The sequence below is a fragment of the Nanorana parkeri genome, unplaced genomic scaffold (assembly GCF_000935625.1).
Source record: "Nanorana parkeri isolate BGI_ZX_2015 unplaced genomic scaffold, ASM93562v1 scaffold166, whole genome shotgun sequence".
NCBI lineage: Eukaryota > Metazoa > Chordata > Amphibia > Anura > Dicroglossidae > Nanorana > Nanorana parkeri.
In genome coordinates, this window is record NW_017306434.1 from 1,924,455 (window position 1) to 1,936,531 (window position 12,077).

At 45.0% G+C, this 12,077-nt stretch overlaps 1 long non-coding RNA gene across 1 annotated transcript in view; it reads right to left on the minus strand.

Annotated features, from left to right (window-relative positions):
- Positions 1-3,130: 3,130 nt before the first annotated feature.
- Positions 3,131-12,077, minus strand: part of LOC108785547 — a 47,541-nt gene continuing 38,594 nt past the window's right edge. The window contains exon 3 of the long non-coding RNA XR_001941141.1: positions 3,131-3,170. This is a non-coding gene — a long non-coding RNA (uncharacterized LOC108785547). The remainder of the gene's footprint in view (positions 3,171-12,077) is intronic.

Below are 12,077 nucleotides of genomic sequence, written 5' to 3' on the forward strand. Positions count from 1 at the left end.
GGGGGCGGAAACTTTGGGGGCGCATTGAGGAACCTGGCCTTGGGGCAGCAGAGAGTAATCTGGCCCTGGACACAGATGTCAAAAAATGTTGACATGCGTTACGACCCTTACTCTACCCAAAACTAAAAAAAGAAAGTATTGGCTTCAGTTCTACTGTAATGCCGGGAGGTGGGCTTCCTAATCACATGATTATTGGCTGCCACAGTGGTGACATGATCGAGAGCCCATTCCACCGGCTCCCAATCGTAAATGGTGGCTGGTAGCCATCAATAACAGCTCGGTCACTGTGCTAGGAACACGCTAGAGAGCGCACTCTCAGCACAGAACAATGGGCCGGTTGATGCATATAGGTGTACAGCTTGCGGTAAGGCCTACCCACTAGGGGTGCACCGATACTGGTATTTCGGTATCGAGTACGAATATTTTTTTTCCGGTACTCGCCGATACCGAATACTGAAAGTCCCATTCAGGAAGCCAGGCGACGTGTAATGACTCGCCACTTGGCTTCATGATTAGCCGGGAAGCCGGGCGGCGTGTAAAGACTCGCCACCTGGCTTCCCGATTAGCAGGGAAGCCGTCCCCATGCTTCTCTTTACTAGGTGACGAGAAAGCACGGAGCCGTCTTTCTGGCCAATCAGAATTCAACTCAATTCTCTAAGCTATGGCGATCGTTTTTTTTGCCATAACGGCCATTCTTCCCATCAAGGAAAGCCAATGAGAGCTGAAAATAACAGTCACATGACTGGAATAATGGTCGTCACAGCTTTATAGTTTAGTGAATTGAGCCTATTACCTGTTTTTTTCTTCACATCATTCTATTTTTTTAATACTCCCCGATGTATTTTCCTTCCAGCAGAAGAGAGAAGACAGAATAAAGCACACAGGAGCACTCAATGAATGACACATCTTTCTTTTCTGCAGTAAACTTTATTGATGGGCAACCATTATACCAAACAATCTTGAACAAACATTTTTACTTGTTTTCTAAGGTCAATAAAGTCAAGAAGATGAAAGCTGAACTCTGGGCTATATTGTCCTCATACAAGAGTCATGTGTATTAGTCCTTCAGTCTTGGAGAGCTTTGTGTGTTTCTTACAGATCTGTGCAGTAATCCAATGTGAGACTTGGAGCTTCCTGTAATAAAGACCGGGCACTGCTGCTCACTCTCCTTGTGCAGGGCGACTGGTCTTATCTCCGCCCCCTCCTGTAATAAAGGCCGCTCACTGCTGCTCTTTCAACTTGTGCAGGGATACTGGTCTTGTCTCCTCCCCCTCCTGTAATAAAGACCGGTCACTGCTGCTCACTCTCCTTGTGCAGGGTTGCTGATCTTGTCTCTGCCTCCTCCTGCAATAAAGACCAGTCACTGCTGCTCACTCTCCTTGTGCAGGGTGACTGATCTTGTCTCCGCCCCTCCAGCTGTTGTGGAATTACAAGCCCCATGTGCAGACATCTCAACTCTCCCGGAAGCTCCGGGAGTCTCCCGCTATTAGATAGCGGCTCCCGGCCGCCCGGGAGAGAAACATATGGCATTACAAGACTGAGAGTTACAAGCATGACCCCCCAGAGGCAGAGGCATGTTGGGATTTGTAGGTAAAACACAGCTGGAGGGCCGAAGTTGCCCACCCGTGCTCTAGAATTATACTTAAAAAGACGGACCAGTGTAAGTCCCCATGGCTGGTAATGGAGTATCGTTGATCATGGCTGAACGTAATTGATTACAGTCCCGTTAATGCATATTCATCGAGCAACCCTACCCATTAAACTGTGTTTAATGCCATGGTTCTTATTGATCTGCAAAATTGACTAGGTCAAACCAGATTCCAGGAGCCATATGGACAAAGCGTTTCTAGAACTGCAGAAGGGGCTTAAAGGGCGAGTCCACCCAAAAACCTTTATTTCAGTTTTTGATAGATCCTGGAGAGTTAAACCAACTGACAGTTTCCTGTATTTCTTAGGGACTTTATTGGGAGGACCTCTCTACTGAGTTTTTGGGTCTTCACAGCTACTGTGGACGAGGAGAATCTCCCACTCTTCTTGTTTGACTTTTTTAATGTACTTTATGTTATGAAGAATGTAGCAGGAGGAGCTGGGACACACAAAGTTGTCGGGGACAACCACAAACAGGAACTGGGACAGAGATTGCTTACCCCCAGGCCCACGACCGTATGGAGGAGCAGACTTTCTGCTCTGTTATGGTGCTAAAGGAAATTGTGAATGGACCACAATTGCCGTGAAGTTACTGTCTTGCTCCTGGCCTCCTCTGCCGTGGTGGCAGATGGAACTTGCACTGGTTTCATCCACCCATCCCTGTGAATGGATGACAAAGCTGTGCAGGCAGACCAAGAGCAAGAAGCACCCCATGATTTTAGCAAGGGGGGAAGGTGGTTTGGGTTTAGAGGGCTGGTGCATGCGACCATGCTTCATGTTACACCCTAATAATGAGTATAACATGGTCTAAAAAGAGGACTATGTCTTCAAAGTGCTAAAATAAATGACCTGAACTGCAATACGGGGATTCCAGGCTTCATTTAGCAGCCAGTTACTAAACCTGTGGTGAGTCACTGGTCACGTAGTTTCTGTAAAGGGACTTGAATTAGAGCCAGCCAATCAGTGGTTCTGCCTAATAGTGCTCCAAGTCCTCTCCTATGCTGCTACATTGGTCACATGACCAGCTGCTGAGAATGTCTGCAGAACGGGAACGTGTTTCAGCATTTTCATCAACATTTTCATACCAAATTTTTTGCCGTGTTTTTACAAAATTGAGAATTTTCTGTTGGTGTTCAAGAATACACAATTCAAAAGACCCTGAAAAGCAACATTTGAACTGGAAGAATCTTTCATTTTTCTTGTAAAAGTTGTAAAAGTGGAGTTTTACTTATGATATATGAAACTGGAGCATAAAATAATTAAGATACTAATGTGTAATATTAGCTAATCAATATAAGAATATTAAACCCACTGATTTAACTTCAGTTTCCCATTGCTGAACAGTGGTGGTTTTAGTTCTTTGTCCAATGCTGTAGTGAATACGGGCCACTCGGCTCCTCAGAACCTCACCTGTGACCATTTTTTTTTTCACAGGTTAAGGGTCTCAGGGACAGAGGGACATGCTGACGTCATGGACCGGTGAGAAGACCCTTACCTGCTTATATGGACATCCTTTGAGCAACCTGAAGTAGGAGAACAAGAACGGTCAATGGTCTGTAAGGTCAGATAAATACAACATACAGTGCTAAATGATACTGTTATAGATTCAGATGTAATAATAATGGAGCCTCATTCACCCTAAGCAGCTTCTGTGGTGATTCAGATCATCTTACAATGTTTAGCCAAAAGTTTGTAGACACTTGTCCAACATATCTACCTAGATGCCCAAAAATATATAGACCCTCCTCCAGATTATTGAGTTCAGGTGTATCCAGTGAAGGGTGCTGGGGTACCACATTATACAAAGACATTTGCAGGTCTATTCACAAAAGGGTGAAGGGTTTGGGGAAGGCAGGAGAAGTGAACAATCTAGGACAACATAGCTGATTTGGAGAAAGTCTCCAATTCGGCTCACTTTCCAGTTCAGCTATTTTGTCCTAGATTGTTCTCTTCTCCTGCCTTCTCCAAACTCTTCACCCTTTAGTGAATAGACCTGTTAGACAATTCTACTGTCGGGGGGGAGACCATTTTCTGTTCCAGGATGACTCTGTCTCCTGTACACAAAGCCTGCTCCATTAAGGCTACAACTAAGGCCCAGTTTGGGGGCTGAAACATGTAAGCATTTGTTTGCTGCTGTTTTGCCTTTTTGCAAATAAAGTACCGGATGGACGATCCATCCATCCGGTACTTTATTTGCGAGTACTTTATTTTTGCGTTTTTTTACCTATAGCTCCATAAAGACATGGTTTGATGAATTTGGTGTGGAGGAACATGGATGTCCTGACCTCAACCCTACTGAACACCATTGGTAGAAACTGGAATGCCAAATGCTAACCCATCAATATTTGACCTCACAATGGTTGGTTGGCTGCTTGGGCACAAATTGCCGCAGGCACTCTTCAGACTATTGCAAAAAGCATTCCCAGAAGAGTGGAAGTTGTTATAGCCACAAAGGAAGGGGACTCCATTTCAGTGCCCATGGTTTTAGAGTGGGATGTCCAACAAGTTCATATAGGTGTGATGGTCAGGGGTCCTCAAAACGTTTGGCCATATAATACTCATGGACACAGTCAACTTCTATGAAACAATAACGTTCTTTGCCATTGACTCTGCAGCTGTATGTTTAAAATAGAGAGCCTTCGTTGAGCATCAAAGCTGAAATACAAAACAGTACAATGCTTTGGGCACACACACCCCATAACTAAAAGCAAAGCAAGAGATTTGAACATCGGTTGCAAAGTTTAGGTCATGTAGGCCATAAAGTTAACCAAAGGAGAGATTTTTCGATGCTCTTCCCTGGCATATACCTTCAGACCTCTCACCACGTGACGTTCAAAGCTCTGCCGATAGACGATCATTCCCGTTATGTAAGAGTTGAAAAACATCTCAGATTTTGTTCTATATGTTCTAACATAAGATACAATTTTGTTGTTTACATGAGCATTTTATCACAATTTGGGAAAAATTTCCATAACATCTTTTTTTTCCCTTCTTTTCATGTGACTGGATGAATAATAATTAACGTGACACAGGTCTATATTGCGGCAATATGTGAATATTTTCCAAGGAGCCTCATATCTAACTCCAAATGTTTGTGTTGTCAGTGGTTGAATCAGTTGTGTTTGGCACCGATGTTTCTCCCTGGGTTTTTGCCACTTATTTCTAGGTCTGTCGTATGACAGTGCCAAAATTGTTGTTGCTGATGTATTACAGCATAGGTTTGTTTTGGCTTTAGAAAGTTTTGAAGATAATGTAAGTGTAAGATTAATGACTGCGGTAAGATTATTCTTGGGGAAGGAGAATTAGAGTCACAGTTAGAGGTTAGGTTTAGAATTAGGGTTAAGATTAAGGTTTTTGGGTGAACCATAAGGATTAGGGGTAGTGTTAGGGTTTACATGATGAGTTATGGTAAATGCATTATTTTAGATTTTCAGAGTTGATTGTAAGCTGTGGTGAAACATTATAAGCACTGCCAACATCCGTGCCAAAAATCAGCATTGAAGATGCACTCATCTTTTTAGTACAGAAGACTATTGTGAAAGCATTTACCGGAATGTAAGGTTAGGGTTGGAGTGATGGATTAAGTCGAGAATAAGGGTTAGTGGTTGTGCTATGGGTTATATTGCGGGTTATCGTACATACATTATAATAGCATTTGCAATACATCAGTGATGGAAGTTTACTCATGCTCAACTTTGCATGCCGAAAATTTTGCTCCGAGGCCAACAATGACCACTCAGAAGCTAAAAAGCAATGTACTGTCATTGGAGTCTCCTTTCCTGTCTCCTCAAGGGACATTTATAATGAAGGGCAATACTTGTGTGTGGAAGTGGGCATCACTTGACCCCATGTCAAGGCAAATAAGCTGTTGGTTTTGTTTAATTTCCATTCATGTGACTGGCCATAATCAGTATGCCATCCAATGGTCATGGAGGGCCTTTGCAAATTGAAGTTCTTGGAGAGTTATTTAACTAATCTTGGCCTCTAGCTTCTGAATGAAGTTGGCCATACACTGGTAGACCTTTGGCCAGTTCCATGTGAATCGGCCAACATTCTACTGTGGGTAGGCTCAATTACCCAGCTCAATTGAAAAATCGAAGGAACCTGATGGAAATTAGTCTGCCGAGCAGTGACTTACAGCAGTGGTGCCAGTAGCTGGTAGGGGAGATTCCTCCATCTATGCTATTTAGTGTGATTGGGGAAACTGAGTGTTTTGCTTGTTTAGCCAGCTCACATTTTTCCTTAGTCTATCTGCCCCTGCACGATGGGTTCTCTAAATAAACACCCCCACACACAAACACACTAATTCTCACCATCGCCTCACTCTCCTACTGCTTTGCTTGTCTGTTGGTGCCCCCCAAATCCCCTGTACTGTGGAATCATGTGACCTTCTTCTCTTCCTCCCTAGATGCAGTGCTTAGACCAGTCACCTTGCCTGAACACTTTCACAAGGGGCGAAAAGGATGGCAGGGAAGCACAACGAACGTAAGTATCAGTGGGTTGTGGGCAAGAGAACCTGTCACTTTGCCCTTTAAACTAACATAAAACCGCAAAGGGCTGTGCTTATTTCAACTCTCAGTATTGCATGCAATGGAAAGAACATTTTTCATAACGGCTCATTAACATCGAAATTTCAACATATAATTTAAAAAAACATTTTTTGGGGGAAGATTGCTTTGGTTCTCAATGCCAAAATTTGCACTGGTCAATGCAAATCAAGAGTACTGACTTTCTGGTCCACAATCATCTTCTAGGGCAGTGACTCAGAAAGACAAAGACAGCCAAGCAACTAACAAGGGGGTCAGTAATGGCATCTCCCCTAATTCCATCGATTGAGGCTTCCTTAAGGGGACATTGAGACCTATCTGGTCCGATGTGGTGCTTTATGTCGGGTGGTAATATGCGTTCTGTAAGGGCAGCGGATTCATTTGGATAAACCACTAATGGACCTAAAATTAGACCTGCACCAATTTTTCAGTAGACTACAACCTATGGTAATGCAACACCCTCTTATGATGTCCGAGCCCCTGTGATAATTACTTGGGAAGGAGCTAGGGCACCTAGGTGAGGATGACATCACACTTCTGGCAAGATCCCGGGAAATACAGAGCAGCCCAAATCTCATGAGAAGACACTCTTGCAATGGACTGCAATGGCTTCTCGTGAGATTTGGGGTGCTCACCATTCCCGAAAAATCTTACCGGAAGGGCGGAGATGTCACGCCCCTGGTGATGTGGAAGATGGAGGTAAGGTAAATGTAATTGCATCTTTTTTCTTTACAGGCACAATTTTGGAAACCCCATCATCTGACGATTGTTACAGGGGAAGGGGCCCTGAACAATATAAAAGGACGTTGCATTGCAATGCAAGGTAAGACATAAAAAATATCACATGAATTTGGGGAAATTTCAAGTTTCCTGGGTTATCTGTGTTAAAGTGTATGTAATCCCTACTCATGAACTTCTCTTATTAGCTCCCTTTTGGTGTATTTAATATACAATTGGAATGGGTATTGAAATGCAATTTGTTAAAACTGTTTCAAAAGTGCAAAAAAAAACCCCAAACTGTTGATTTTGTTAGAAATTCTTTATCTTGTACTAGAGAAAAACTAGTCTTTATGTTGTGAAGATCTGAGAGTGATTAAGTCATTTAGCAAAAGCCACTGGGCAGGGCTGACACTACTCAGTGCATAAAAATGCTGTGTGCACCTACGTGTTCATTGCCACACATGCTACAACATATTCATTTAGATAAGCATGGGCTCTTAAAGATGACCTGATATGCCTGTAATTCTAATGTAGCAGAGATGTTTATGGTAATAACATTTGATGTATTATATACATCATTCATACCCAATGCTTCTGTATTCATATGCTTGTGTAAAGCCATTTGTCCTAACTCTCAGCTGAGAGTCAAGGAATGCCCGCTGATTACACAGATTGTAAGCCGGTGTCCATAATTGCTTATACTATTCAGACGGTGGCCATCCGTCGACTACTGATGCACCCATCCTATTACTATGGATCAGCGGTAAGGAGTGCAATGGGTACATGGACTGTAAATGACAGATGCCACCACACACCACGGTACCATCATGAAGGGGATCCTGTGTGACCACGAAACGTTGCAATAAGTGTATTGTTGCATGAACGTCAATAAATAGATGTTATTCTACTTTGGAGTGCCGGTGTCCATAATTGCGTGGCATCTGTCATGACTCTCAGCTGAGAGAGTCAAGGAGTGCCCTGCCTTAGACTCCGCTCCTTTGCCTCCATGGTCCTATGCTGTGCAATATATCTGCCGTGACTCTTATTTGAGAATTGAGAAGTGCCCTTATACAGACTGCAAGAGCCTGTTCACACTATAGCATTGCACTAAAGGCACAGTGCCCATGCAAAGTGCAATGTACCACATGCTCTGTGTGCTGCGGAATTGCATTGCCATTCATTCTGATTGGCATCCCAACACACCTCCCGGCGGACGTCTGTTGCACTGCATCCCACAGTACTGCAATAGCATGCGCTGCGGTATAGAAAATGCATGTTTTGGTACCACGCATTGCAGTGAAGCACAACACATGGCCTCTAGGAGGTGCATTGGGGGGTATTCAGAATGAAAGACAATGCACCAGAGCACCTAGCACACGGAGCATCGTGCTGTGTGACAGTGTGTGCTAAAACGGATGGGTAGTGTGCCTTTAGTGCAGCGCAACAGTGCGCACCAGCCCTTAGTCTCTGTCCCTCGGCTTTTATAGTCCTATAGTTGTTCAATGCTATCTGTCCTGACTCTCAGCTGAGTGTGCAATAATCCTACATTGTACAAGAGGACTACGAGGGTCTGTCCAAAACCTGGAGCATCACAGAGAAGGACAGAGTGCCGGAGCCTGCCAGAGGGAAGAGTAAGGTAAGTATTACAACTTCCTCTACCCCAGGAGTGGGCAACTGCGGCCCTTCAGCTGTGCTTTAACTACAGATCCCAAAATGCCTCTGCCTCATGCCTGTAACTGTCAGCCTTGCAATGCCTCATTGGACCTGTAGTTCCACAATAGCTGGAGGGCCGGAGTAGGCCACCCCTGCTCTACCGCCTAGACTTAACAAGCATTTAACCCTTGCAGTATGGGGGAGGGGGGACCCACTGCGAGGGCAGATTTTGCCAGGAACCCTGAGTTCAGCTTTAGTCTGATATATGCATGCTGCCATTGCTTCTGCAAATGCTAATTGCTTGGCTGGCCTCTTGATCCTCTACCTTAAACAGTTGACGTTAAAACCACGTGACTTAGCGGTACAAACCTTAAATTCACACCAAAATGTGACTTCATTTTACAATGATTTCCTTATTTTAGGGAAACAATAGCGGCCTAAGTATTTCTCTCATCACAGGTTCCCTTTAATGACCTTACTGAAGCTTCCTGGGAAATAACTAATTAGAAATTCTGAAAGCTCTAATGACTGTCCGTCGCCCCGTGTAAAACTGGCTGCGTCAGCCTTGGCGTTTGATGCTGTTCAGGGAGAAAGCAGCCAAGGAAGCAGCCGAACATGGACAGAAATAACCATGGACAAGGACTGCAGCCTCAATGGGAAGAGATGCTGCAGTCCCCATCCATTTTAGCCTGATGCGGAGAAAAGCGTTTAGTGCTTTGCTCAGCACTCCTCTGTATTGAGCTATTTGTTAAAAAAAAAAATATTCTTTAACCACTTCAAGACCAGGTGTTTAGACCCCCTTCCTGGCCAGGCCATTTTTCAGTATTCAGCGCTGATGTTATATGGCTCATTATACCTGGTTGGTTTAATGCTAGCAGCCAAAAATATTTTTGGAGCAGCACATGCTTTAAGTCAAGTGTTTTAAAGCTTGTACAAAGACAAATGTGAGAAAGGGAGCAGGAATAAACCTTTTCCAGTGTGATATGAAAGAAGGCACATCAGACCTCCCTTTAGATAAGCATGCTCCCTAGGTAATCATAAGCAAGCCCGCAGAGCTGGTACACCCAAGAGGATGCCGAAGATGCCTTTTTTGATATGGCTCCGTACATAGACAGCCCTGTTCTTACAGAAGACTTTATCAGGATATAGAAAAAGATCTTTTGTTAACTTAATGCAGCTCTCAAACAACAACATGAGAAAGGAAAAATGTTATCTTTGATTTGTCAGGCTATAGGAGCTAAGGTGTTTCTAATGGCCTTTTAATAAAGTCATAACTCTTATAGGTCACACATGGCCAGAGACAGGTAGAGGTCTCCCCCAGAAAGACGTCTCCCCATCCTTTGTAGCGCTGGGACTTGCCTCTATTTCTTCTGATCTGTCTGATGGGATGAAGCAGCACGTGGTTTGGGTCAGACCGCACAGAGCTTTTTCAGAAATGTGGAAAACCTCTGTGAGTATTTATGGAAGCATTTATCATTGTTCCTTAAACATGCTGATCCTTTCATTGCAAACCATTTATGTCCTCTTTAAAGTGAACCTGTGACCAGGCTATGGACAATTCATCATTTAATTAATTATTTACATATGCTTTACGGGCAGTAATTGAGCTTTTAAAGAGCACTATCGCCCAACCTGTTTTTGCCATAGTTCCCTGTAGAGTCACAGGAGGACATTTACCATGTCCTCCTGTGACCCAAAGCTCAGCATCTAGCTGGCTATTGCCCACTATATGCTGACAGCGCAGAGCCGCACTGCAGCCAGGAAGGAGCCCGACAATATTGACCCAAAGCTCAGCATATAGCTGGCTATAGCTCGCTATATGCTGACAGCGCAGAGCCGCACTGCAGCCAGGAAGGATTCCGACAATATTGACCTAAAGCTCAGCATATAGCTGGCTATTGCCCGCTATATGCTGACAGTGCAGAGCTGCACTGCAGCCAGGAAGGATCCTGACAATATTGACCCAAAACTCAGCATATAGCTGGCTATCAGGGGTGTCCCGAGGCTGGCACCTGGGGGTGGAGGCCGGGTGAAACCCCGCCGTGACATCATCGCGAATGCACGTGACGTTGCAGCACGTGCACGATTACGTCATCGCGCATGCACGGTGCTCTTTTGACACCTGCCTGCGGCCATCCTGGTGATGGACGCCGGCAGAGAGAGGAGGGGACGTTCACCCGGCGGGATGAGTTATGCCGCCGGGTCCCCTCCTCTCTCCTGGCACTGTAGGGCTCTCGGTCTGACTTTTCATAGGTGGTGACACCAAAATGACAGTCATTTTGGTGTCTCCCCTCCAATGGTGGCACCCGGGTGCGGGCCACACCCCCCTTGTGACGCTGGCTGGCTATTGCCCACTATATGCTATTAGCGCAGAGCCACACTGCAGCCAGGAAGGATCCCAACAATATATATCGGGATCCACCCCGCTGCCTGCCTGACATCTAGCTCTGCCTCTCTAGACTGTGCCCAGTAAGTGCTCGAGGAACAGAGAGGGGTGGGGGGAATCCCTGCAGGGAGCGATGGCTGACAGTCCCCTCTCACTGCAGGGAGAAGATCGGAAACTCAGCGATCAGCGGTTTGTGTTCGCTCAGTTCCTGATCTGTAGAGCCGACCTGCGACAGCCTAAGTGTCTCACATTGACTCTAATTATGGGGATGAGTGTATTTCACTATCCCCATAATTATTCTTTAAGTCAAGCCGTCATTGACCCATGTAGCTGAAGGTACTGTGGAGTAATTTATCCTCACAGTTTACAGCAGAAGCACTGAATTAGCTCAAGTCCTCCTCAGCAGCTCAACTCCCCACCCTGCTTCCTCCTCTTAGTGAATTTACACTACATAGAGATCAGTAGTCTAGAAGGCTGCATAACCAGTGCAGGAAAAGAGGGTAGGGTGAGCACAGAAAGCTGAGCTGCTGAGTCAGTAATGGGAAGGGGGAGCTGAGCTGCTGAGTCACTAATAGGAAGAGGGAGCAGGGGGAGCTGAGCTGCTGAGTCACTAATAGGAAGAGGGAGCAGGGGGAGCTGAGTTGCTAAGTCACTAATGGGAAGGGGGAGCTGAGTTGCTAAGTCACTAATGGGAAGAGGGAGCTGAGCTGCTGAGTCACTAATAGTAAGGGGGAGCTGAGTTGCTAAGTCACTAATTTGAATAGGGGGCTAGGGGAGCCGAGCTACTGAGTTACTGCTGGAAGGAGGGAGCCGGGGCAGCTGAGCTCTCTGCTGGAAAGAGGGGCAGCTGAGATAATTACTTGAAGGCCTTCAGTGCTTCTGCTGTGAATTTGAGGATGAATTGCCCCACAACTTCTGTAGTTACAGAGGTCATTGAGGGCTCATTTTAAAGCCCAATCATTTATTCATAAGAATATGCAAAATACTTTAATGCCTATTGCCTTAAATACACTTTAAGAGTGCACAGAATGTTAAAAAAAAAACAATTGGTTAACACCGATGATAGAGCTGAGCTAAGTAGTTTTGCAGAGCTTGCTAAATGCCTGTGAAATGCTGTACAGAAG